Here is a 10,932-nt window from a genome sequence, read left to right as displayed (position 1 = left end):
AATGAATTATTTAACACGAACATTAAGCTGTTTACATCTTCCGCCTGAGAACAGTCACCCGTTGCTACCCAACGCAGAAACACAGCCACTAACTAGCAAAGACATTAGCTAGCCAATATGATAAAGAAATAAATGATTATTTTGTTTATTTCTTTTGCACATTTATTTGAACATTTCCATCGATTGTACAAGCACTTGGAAACTGTCCAATCCCTAGTTCATCTGGCATTTTACCGGTCTGGCGCCGGTCTGTGTCTTCTAGGATATAATGCCAGCGAACTCTTGTTTTTTTATGTCCACATTCAAGGGTCCCTTTTTGAACCTGCGAGAAGCATTCTTTCAATGTAACAGATTTACTCCGGGGAAAGGCAGCATGACATTAAGAGTAGCTCAAGCTTTCAGCACCCATATCGGACTGCGTGTATGCAGACACCGCTCAGAATCCCCTGGAAGATTCTCCGTCAATTCCGTTGTGCAGTGCTTTACCTCTTTCAAAAGGCTTCACTTTCCTAGTCACATTCCAAGGCTCATCGAACCCGGGCTGTTTCCTCCAGCGGTATAGTATTGCAGTGAGACAGCACGATGCCTGCAAGACTATGTCACGCTAAACGCCACAGATTGTGTTTGTCCGTTCGTGTCAGTCCTCCTGCAGCCACGGGAAGTGGGACACAAACATGCTGCAATGCTTTCAAGACGTTAGGATTTGTTTGTGCAACATCCGAGAAGAGTACTTGTGGCTTGAATGTGAACTGTACGTGCCCGCCCCCTTTCCTCTGTAGTGCATGAGTTCCTCCCGGCATGCCCTTCGTCATTGTTCTGTCATCTTGTATTTAAAGGGTTGTATTTCTGCTGCTGAAAATAAGCAACGGTTTTCTCACAACGCCCTTTGTTCCCGACGGAGCCCTTGTCTGTCATGAAATTCTTCAAAACCTCAAGCTAGAAGAAGAAGACGACAAATATGAAGCGTTACAGCAACAACATGCCATGAGACGATTGATAACGATTTCCATAGGATCCCCGCGGTTGCCTGGCAACCGTCAGCTTTGCGCATTGGCAGTATCGTAGCCTGTGAGGTTTAGCCGAGGCGTGATTATTGCTAGTTGAAAACTTTTCCCAATACCCCGCTTCCGCCGGTTTGCAATACAATCGGTGAAAGCAATTTTTGACAGTCTCGTCAGAGCGTGACATAATCTTGCAGGCATCGTGCTGTCTAACTGCAATACTATACCGCTGGAGGAAACAGCCCGGGTTCAATGAACCTTGGAATGTGACTAGGAAAGTGAAGCCTTTTGAAAGAGGTAATGTCGACGCTTTTTTAACAGAGCACCAAAAAAGCGTCTTTTTTGAATGCCTGGGTACTGAGCATTGATGGTTCAGTGGTAGAATTCTCGCTTCCCACGTGGGAGGCTCTGGTTCGATTCCCAGCCAAAACAGTGGCTTTTGCAGCGAGCGGCTCCATCACTTGCATCCCCTTGCAACTCGCAACTGAAAACCCACTGAAGCTAAGCATTTGTTAGCCAGGTCAGTACCCGGATGAGGGTGAGCTACAGGGAAAAACAAAGTTTCCAGCTGGAAGCGGTGTTAATGGTGCCGGTGGGGGGGCGCTCACCCTGAGGTCTGTGCGGGTCCCAATGCCCCAGCATAGTGACGGAGACGCTGTGTTGTAAAAGGGCGCTGTCTCTTAGATGAGATGTAAAACCGAGGTCACAGCGCTATGTGGTCATTAAAAATGACCACCAAAACCTTTGACAAATGCTCTTGGTAATTGATGGTCTTCAATAATGCTTCTCCTTTAGGTACATTTTAAATCAGCTGAAAAATGCTGTGAAATGGGGGGTCACTTCACGCCAGTGTAGGATTTGGGTTACAAGAACCATGAAACTGCACGAGAAAGCCCGTACACTGAATTACACGGCTTTCTATTCAAAGGAGAGCAAAAGAAATTCCCTGAGTTCGATTTTTTGCAGCACAGAGAGGATTGCTGTCGTGAGGCTGGTTAGCTCAGTTGGTTAGAGCGTTGTGCTAATAACGCCAAGGTTGTGGGTTCGATCTCCATACAGGCCAGGTCCCTTTTTCCTCTCTTACAAAAGCTGTTAGGTTCCTTTCCGTGGTGAGATGGGTTGTCATGCAACCCTACCACATAGTGCCGACAGACAATTAAATGACAAAAATGAAGAGAGTTAAAGCAGCTGGAAAGGTTTTCTTACAACTTTTGAGCTGACACAGTTTTGGAAAATGTTTTTTTCACGCTGCACTGTACCACATAGGCAGCCAAGAGTCTCCAAAACAAAACAGAATTGACAGTCATATAATGTCCATTAACCCCGGTTTTAAACACAGCATCATGTCTGCCATCATAAGAATATGAGTCCAATATTTTAGAATATAGTCAGAATGTCTTCTAACCTTACCTGTGGTGTCTTTAATCCCTATTGCTCAATGCATAGTGTACGTACTGCATACATGTGTCTTGAGAATGAGGAATGGGCCCCTGAGAGAAATTATACGTTCTGGATGAGGTCAAAGGTGCTGGAACACTGTATTTAGGATGTGTTTGCAGTGATTGTGTCTCCTGCTTCAACGCAGTGATATATAGATGTGCTCCTGTAATTTATTGGTACATGCCCAGGGCAGTAAGTAGTCTGAGGATTTATTTACCAGACAAAAACCTCCAGTGCACAGCACTCTGGAAACATTTCGGGGATTTCGCGTGTTTATTTCAGCACGTAAAGCGCACCGGTCCAACACGTCGGCCGGGCGCGCGGCGCCTCCGCCCTCTTGTGGCCTTGCGGCGTCAGAGCAAGAGGCTCCTTCTCGCTGCCCTTCCGCTGTGTTGCAGGGCCCCGAGAGGGAACCTGGAGCGCGCACTTTGTGGGGGGTGGGGGACCGCGTTCGCGCTCTGCCCCCGGTCTCTTGCGCGAGTACTAAATCTCACGGACAGGGGGGCCTCGTCATTGATTGTTACAGGTGAGACGGGGATTAGGAGGAGACCCCGACTGATGGGTAAAGGGGAGCACTAACACCAGAGGGACACCCCCGGCGTCTCTTTTTGAGAGACGCCCTGGGGTTTCCTAATGGCCAAGGAGGGTCGGGACCTCGGTTTGACGCCTCCCCCGAAGGACGGCGCCTGTTTGTGCAGCAGAGTGTCGCCATCAGGAGGCTGGGGCGTAAGAGAGCCACACAGCCCGCAGGGTGAGCGCTCCCTACTGGTCCCAGTCACACCTCTTGCAGGAGCAGCAGCAACCGGAGCTTTTCCGGGGTGGAATCTCCCATCCGGGTGCCGGCCAGGCTCACACCTGCTGGGCTGCCCCGGGGGTGAGCCCAGTCGAGAGTCGCAGGGCCAGATCTAGTCACCGGGGAGAAACGATACAAGTGAAGGATTGCTCGGCTCTCGGCACTTGAAAAGACCGACAAATGTCTCGTTCCCGCCGGAGCTGAATGTACCCGCATGTGTGGTGTCGTCTTCTTCCCCCGCCCCGCTGTGTTTGCTGTATTGTCTCTGAAGCCGGCCCCCCCGAGACGAGACGGGCTGTTCCTGTGCCCCAATTAACACTTTACAGGTGCCATTCCCCGGCATTGTGGCCATTGTCGGTGCTCACACGCGATAAGATAAGGCGGAGGAGAGTGGGGCATGCCCAGCGGCAGACATTCAAGGAGGGGGCAGTGCAAGGTGAGGTGAGGTGCGACACGCCGGAGCCCCGACGCAGCTAATGCGGAGCACTTGTTGGACTGGCATCGAAAGGTCATGTGCGCACGGAGCGAGCCTTCCTTGCGGCGGAGCGCGGGAACTTTCTCCCCCCCTCCCGCTGCAGGAGTTGTGTGCACTGCAGCGGTGCCGAGAGAAAAGCACAGAAGGCAGCAGGCTCTGGAGAGCAGGTAAGAGACGGAGCCTTGTGGGCAGGCGAGCAGGCCCGTTTTTTAGAAATTGCTGAAAAGGTTTGTTCGGTGTGTGGCAGGCGCACGTCGCGAGCTTGCGTGGCGATCTGCCGGTCTGGAGTTATGCAAATGAGGCCGAATTGCATCCCGGGACATGCTGCGAATGCGCAACGGCGACTGCAGATGTGTAGGAAACGGCGCGCTCGTTTTCTCGTTTTGCCCACACTTTTGAGTGTTAGTGTGGCGTGTGAGTGTGTGAAAGAGTGGGCCCAGCAGGAGGCGGTGGCGTGCGGGGCGAGGAGGTGGCCTAGGCTGCGCGACTTGTGCTGTGGGTGCGGGCCACTTGCAGGGGCCTGTTTAACTCATACTTACCTGGCAGGGGAGATACCTTGATCAAGAAGGAGGTTCACCCATGGGGCTGTTCAAAGGCATCGAGGTCCCAGTCAAGGCAGCAGGTAGCCTGGCCCTGTTCATCACCCGAGAGAACTATTACCTCAGAGATCTGTGGAGAGAAGGGAGGGAGGAAGCAGAAAATCTGTGGGAAATAGAGAGCATAGGTCAACATCTCAAGAAACTGTGAAAAACATTATCATGTTTAAATAAAGAATGTGATTTGCACCAGAAAAAAAGAAAATTGTTGCTATGTAACTGTTACCGTGTCAAAATGTAATGAGATGTGATCATATATACTGTTTTAAGTATGTATATTAATGTAAAGCTTTCTGATTTGTGATTTCCTGTATTTTTTTGTGAAAAGAAAATAAAGTTCTTAAAAATCGAAATCGGTTCACCCAGGGCGAGGCTCGGCCATTGCACTCCGGCTGTGCTGACCCCTGCGAATTCCCCAAATGTGGGAATCTCGACTGCATAATTTCTGATAGTGGGGGACTGCGTTCGCGCTCTCCCCTGATGTGCTTGGTCCAAAATCAGATACGGGAGGGTTAGGACACCACGAGCTGCGTGGCTGCGGAAGGATCCCGGTTTGACAGGAGTGGACGCCGCTGCTGGTTCTCGCTGGCTTTTAGTTAGGGGTCCGGAGAAGCATCTCAAGCTAGTTCCACTACTCCTTCCGGACGTTCATTCCCTTTTCAAAGTTAGTCGTTTTGCTGTAGTCTGCGTTCTTTAGGCTGATTATCGAGGTTAGCCTTTATTTGGTCATGGGGGGCCTCGGTACTGTATGCTGAGTCTAAAGACAGTTTCACCCGTTTTCTGATTGCTCGGTTCTGTACCAGTGCAGACATGTCAAACAGTGAATGGCTGTACCTCTATTGTATCCGTGCTCAATGAATGAAATCGGTAACAAATGAATATATGTCTAGTTATACGAAAAACGAGTGGTTTATCGACTCATATTCATTTGCAGATTTAGAGGCAGCTTCGATATTCGTTTTACAGAATACCTAAAGAATTTTATTGCACCTTTTGGGATCTGCTTCAGGATCCGCTACTGCTCCTATTCGAGGAAAGCTACAAGACAGAATTGCTGCCTGACTCCTTAAGAGAAGGCACTATCTCTCTCTTGTTTAAGAAAGGAGCAAAAAATGACATAAAGAACTGGAGACCCCTCAGCCTGTTAGGCGTGGACACTAAGATCCTGTCCAAAGCCCTTTTCCTGCGCCTACAAAATGTAGTGGCCTCACTGGTAGGGAAAGAACAGACTTGTGGGATAGCAGGACGCCTGATGAGCGACAACCTGGCCTTGTTGAGGGATGTCTGTCTGTACTCTGAGGATCGCTCCCTCCCTCTGTGCATTTTAGGTGTAGACCTAGAAAAGGCCTTTGACCGCCTAAACCGGCAGTACTTAACATCGGTACTTGAGCACATGAAGTTTGGCCCCATCATGAGAAAGTGGATTAACCTGCTGTACACAGGTAGCAACAGCAGAGTCATGGTTAATGGCAATAGATCACGCACCTTTGAAGTCTGTTCAGGGGTGAGGCAGGGCTGCCCATTATCCCCCTTGTTATTCGTTTTGGCTATGGAGCCCTTAGCCTGTGCCTTGCGCCAGGATCAGGCCATTAATGGGATACCAGTGCCTGGAAGTGGGGGAGGAGAGGTAAAGACATCTCTATACATGGATGACGTCACCCTGCTCCTCTCTGACAATGCCTCAATTAGCAGAGCTCTGCAGTGCTGTGATCGGTTCTCTTTGGCTTCCTCCGCAAAAATTAACACATCTAAGAGTGAGATTTTTTATCAGAACTGGAGGGAGCCAAAAGAAGGACATGATCTCAGGCTGCAAGAGAAGAGAATTAAGGTCCTGGGGGTGTATTTTGGAGAAGAGATGGGAACAGTAAATTGGCAGAACAAATTGCCAATCTTAAACAAAAAACTGATGCAATGGAAGGACCGAGACCTCACCATGACAGGGAAGGTGCTGGTCATCAAAGCCGAGCTCTTGCCTGTCTTGAATTTTCTGGCTTCTACCTTCCCAATCCCACACCGTGTTGCGGCGGTGCTGAGGAGATTGATGTTTCAATTTCTATGGGGTGGGAAGCAGGAAAGACTCAGAAGGGAAATAATGTACAGGCCGCTACCCTCAGGGGGGAAGTCTGTCCCAGATATTGCTACGAAGCTGCTGTGCATTTTCCTGGCCTCTGTGCTGAGAGGCTTTGCAACAGCACCTGCAGCGCGTACCTGGACTTATTTTTCCAGGCTCTGGGTAGGTAGGGAGGTGTTCAGAGTGTGGGGTGTCAGACCCAAGCTGGACGTCCCACTCTCTGACACATGCCCTGCAATTTATGGGACAGTTAAAAGTTTTCTAAGATCTCACCCAATTGGCCATATTCCCCTCCGAGATGTCAGCGTCCAAAAACTGGAGGATTTCGTAGCACCCCAGAACAATAGGCAGACCCCTGTGGGCATTTTAACATCAGCCCAAACAAGGAAGGTGTGGGAACACACATCCTCTAAATTTCTGTGCAACATTCACAGAGATTTAGCCTGGAGTGTCGTCCACCAGTGCTTACCGGTACGAACTTTCTTGTACCGTAGGGGCCTCACCCCCAGCCCTCGCTGCGTTAGGGTGGGCTGCGGCGAGGAGGAGACTGTGACCCATCTCCTGTGGTCCTGCTTTTTTGCTAAGGCCTTCTGGGCACAGTTTGAAGATTGGTTGCAGGCTCTCTCGCCCCAATTTACCCTGACCGCTGCTTTCATCATATACGGCATCTCTCCTGTCAAACTTCCCCCTGACGTGTTTGACAGGATCTGGGCCGTGGTGAACAGTGGGAAAGACGCCCTGTGGAGAGTGAGGAACATGGGGCTGTTCAAAGGCATCGAGGTCCCAGTCAAGGCAGCAGGTAGCCTGGCCCTGTTCATCACCCGAGAGAACTATTACCTCAGAGATCTGTGGAGAGAAGGGAGGGAGGAAGCAGAAAATCTGTGGGAAATAGAGAGCATTGGACAGTATCTCAAGAAACTGTGAAAAACATTATCATGTTTAAATAAAGAATGTGATTTGCACCAGAAAAAAAGAAAATTGTTGCTATGTAACTGTTACCGTGTCAAAATGTAATGAGATGTGATCATATATACTGTTTTAAGTATGTATATTAATGTAAAGCTTTCTGATTTGTGATTTCCTGTATTTTTTTGTGAAAAGAAAATAAAGTTCTTAAAAATCGAAATCGGTTCACCCAGGGCGAGGCTCGGCCATTGCACTCCGGCTGTGCTGACCCCTGCGAATTCCCCAAATGTGGGAATCTCGACTGCATAATTTCTGATAGTGGGGGACTGCGTTCGCGCTCTCCCCTGATGTGCTTGGTCCAAAATCAGATACGGGAGGGTTAGGACACCACGAGCTGCGTGGCTGCGGAAGGATCCCGGTTCGACAGGAGTGGACGCCGCTGCTGGTTCTCGCTGGCTTTTAGTTAGGGGTCCGGAGAAGCATCTCAAGCTAGTTCCACTACTCCTTCCGGACGTTCATTCCCTTTTCAAAGTCAGTCGTTTTGCTGTAGTCTGCGTTCTTTAGGCTGATTATCGAGGTTAGCCTTTATTTGGTCATGGGGGGCCTCGGTACTGTATGCTGAGTCTAAAGACAGTTTCACCCGTTTTCTGATTGCTCGGTTCTGTACCAGTGCAGACATGTCAAACAGTGAATGGCTGTACCTCTATTGTATCCGTGCTCAATGAATGAAATCGGTAACAAATGAATATATGTCTAGTTATACGAAAAACGAGTGGTTTATCGACTCATATTCATTTGCAGATTTAGAGGCAGCTTCGATATTCGTTTTACAGACGGGTTTTTTTTTTGAATATGGGTCACACACATGCCACAGCAACAAAACATCTCTAGAGATGAGGCTATAGATCACCTTTCCATCCTGCAGGTTTTCCTCCCAAAGCCTACGGCACCAACGGCGACCCCTGCTGGCCGGGAGAGCAAAAGCTTACAGCACCTGGTATTCCCAGGCAGTCTCTCATCCAAGTACTAACCAGGCCCGACGCTGCTTAGCTTCCGAGATCAGACGAGATTGGGCGTGTTCAGGGTGGTGTGGCCGTAAGCGAAAGCCCCAGCGCCTGACTCGCTACTTGAAGCTGTGTGTGGCGGGGGTTCCGTGCCCCCCGAGCGGGCCTGAAGGATCGTTCGTGTGCAACTCTTTGGAAAGGAGCTGCTTTCCAAATCACATTGCGTGCCTGGATGTTGGCGAATGCGCTCCCTTGTGTTGGCTCGTCCCGCACTGGAGGAGCACCAACAATCTGCACAGAGGAGCACCAGCCAAGTCTTCAGTGCACAGCACACTGGAAATATTTCGGGGCTGTCGCGTGTTTATTTCAGCACGTAAAGCGCACCGGTCCAACACGTCGGCCGGGCGCGCGGCGCCTCCGCCCTGTTGCTGCCCCTGCAGCTGCTTCACTTTTCCCTTTAGTTGCCATCGATTTTTTTGTAGTGCTATACATATACGATTGAGGTATCTTAGAGTTCTCCTTCGAAGACCCAGCACTCTCTTTTCTTTTCCCAGTGTTACTCATATCGGACTTTTTAAACCTAAAAAAAAATCGTTTTTTTTTCTTTCAATTAAAACTGAAGTTTAAACAACTAGTGTTAAGTCCTTATTTTTCTGTAGTCAAAAAAAGCAAAAATTAACATTCAGGTCATGAAAAACTCAAAAAAACTCCCCAACCACTAAACTTTACCTCCCACCTGAGCGCCATCTTGAACGCCCCTACCACCAGAGAATGCTCACGATTTCGGAAGCTGTCTCCGGGACGTGCTGATTCCACACATCCTGAATAAATCATGATATTGTTAGTTGCTGTAGCTAGACGTTCAAATGAGTTTCATGGCCAGATGGACTGTTTCCTCCAGCGGTATAATATTGCAGTGAGACAGCACGATGCCTGCAAGACTATGTCATGCTAAACGCCACAGATTGTGTTTGTCCGTTCGTGTCAGTCGTCCCGCAGCCACGGGAAGTGGGACACAAACATGCTGCAATGCTTTCAAGACGTTAGGATTTGTTTGTGCAACATCCAAGAAGAGTAGTTGTGGCTTGAATGTGAACTGTACGTGCCCGCCCCCTTTCCTCTGTAGTGCATGAGTTCCTCCCGGCATGCCCTTCGTCATTGTTCTGTCATCTTGTATTTAAAGGCTTGTATTTCTGCTGCTGAAAATAAGCAACGGTTTTCTCACAACGCCCTTTGTTCCCAACGGAGCCCTTGTCTGTCATGAAATTCTTCAAAACCTCAAGCTAGAAGAAGAAGAAGACGACAAATATGAAGCGTTATAGCAACGACATGCCATGAGACGATCGATAACGATATCCATAGGATCCCCGCGGTTGCCTGGCAACCGTCAGCTTTGCGCAGTGGCAGTATCGTAGCCTGTGAGGTTTAGCCGAGGCGCGATTATTGCTAGTTGAAAACTTTTCCCAATACCCCGCTTCCGCCGGTTTGCAATACAATCGGCGAAAGCAATTTTTGACAGTCTTGTCAGAGACTGAGCAAGGTGTTTAAAGACAGATTTGGTCACGGTGATATCATGGTAGAAAGAAACGAGCTTGTTACGTGTCAACAGGAACGCTCTTTAGCTCTTTCAGCTTTATGCAGAGAACAGCGTCTGTCGAGATTACTTTTGTGTCAGCGCGAAACGCCGTGTGCTGTCAGTATGATTTCATATTGCTCGTAGCGGCGCCTGGCTTTTGTCTGTCAAACGTTAGGTTGCGGTTCTTCATGCTGCATCGTCGGCATGAGTGGAGCATTTTAAACGTCTGTACTTACTGCGCCCCATAAGAAATCGTTTGTCCCCATTCAAAAGAGATTGTGCGATGTCCTGCAGCGTTCGCAAAGCAAACCTTTGACAGTTTGAAAAGAGGAATTTATTCTGCTTCCTGTGCGTGCAGTAGTTACAAAGTTGAACGTCTTTACACGATCTGCTGCAGTTTTCAGTGGGTGGGCTTTGTCAAATGGCTTGGAAAAACGCACTGTGTTTCGGCTCGGGAAACATCATGAGCAGTGTCCTGCATGTTTTCTGTGTATAGCTGTCTTTTAACGCATACAGAATTCATTCGAAATCATTGATTTCTCCAATTAACAAGGGTCCCTTTTTGAACCTGCCAGAAGCATTCTTTCAATGTAACAGATTTACTCCGGGGAAGGGCAGCATGACATTGAGAGTAGCTCAAGCTTTCAGCACCTTTATCTGACTGCATGTATGCAGACACTGCTCAGAATCCCCTGTAAGATTCTCCTTCAATTCCGTTTTGCAGTGCTTTAGCTCTTTCAAAAGGCTTCGCTTTGCTAGTCACAATCCAAGGCTCATGACAGCATTTGAAAACATTCGCAACTGCGTTGGCCGGGAATCGAACCTGGGTTAACTGCTTTGAAGGCAGCTATGCGCAACACTGGCTCGCTCCAGAATAAATCTCACGCCGAGGGCATATTTTTTTCCATTTTACCGTGAGTCGGGCTCAGCTGCACAGAGGAGAGAGCAGAGCAATGAGGTCACGGGGACAGGGGAGTCACACGCTGGCGGTTTGAATACGCGGAAGATCACTGAGGGATCCACAGTATATGGACCCTCCGTGCGCCATCAGTCCGCACTCCGGACTCTGA

The 10,932-nt window shown here is 49.0% G+C and overlaps 4 non-coding genes and 1 pseudogene across 4 annotated transcripts; 4 read left to right on the top strand and 1 right to left on the bottom strand.

Annotated features, from left to right (window-relative positions):
- The first annotated feature begins 1,039 nt into the window (after positions 1–1,039).
- LOC148631763 (U4 spliceosomal RNA) lies at positions 1,040–1,181 on the top strand. Its single transcript, XR_015934584.1, has one exon. It is a non-coding gene; the product is annotated as a U4 spliceosomal RNA (small nuclear RNA).
- Positions 1,182–4,615: 3,434 nt separating this feature from the next.
- LOC148631762 (U1 spliceosomal RNA) lies at positions 4,616–4,785 on the top strand. Its single transcript, XR_015934591.1, has one exon. It is a non-coding gene; the product is annotated as a U1 spliceosomal RNA (small nuclear RNA).
- Positions 4,786–7,459: 2,674 nt separating this feature from the next.
- On the top strand, positions 7,460–7,629 carry LOC148631761 (U1 spliceosomal RNA). Its single transcript, XR_015934590.1, has one exon. It is a non-coding gene; the product is annotated as a U1 spliceosomal RNA (small nuclear RNA).
- Positions 7,630–8,264: 635 nt separating this feature from the next.
- On the bottom strand, positions 8,265–8,383 carry LOC148631760 (5S ribosomal RNA; annotated as a pseudogene).
- A 1,292-nt stretch (positions 8,384–9,675) lies between these two features.
- LOC148631759 (U4 spliceosomal RNA) lies at positions 9,676–9,817 on the top strand. The gene has a single exon (XR_015934620.1). It is a non-coding gene; the product is annotated as a U4 spliceosomal RNA (small nuclear RNA).
- Positions 9,818–10,932: the final 1,115 nt, after the last annotated feature.

This window comes from Lepisosteus platostomus, unplaced genomic scaffold (assembly GCF_059453375.1).
Source record: "Lepisosteus platostomus isolate fLepPlt1 unplaced genomic scaffold, fLepPlt1.hap1 Scaffold_74_H1, whole genome shotgun sequence".
Taxonomy (NCBI): domain Eukaryota; kingdom Metazoa; phylum Chordata; class Actinopteri; order Semionotiformes; family Lepisosteidae; genus Lepisosteus; species Lepisosteus platostomus.
This window is presented reverse-complemented; position numbering and strand designations above follow the sequence as displayed.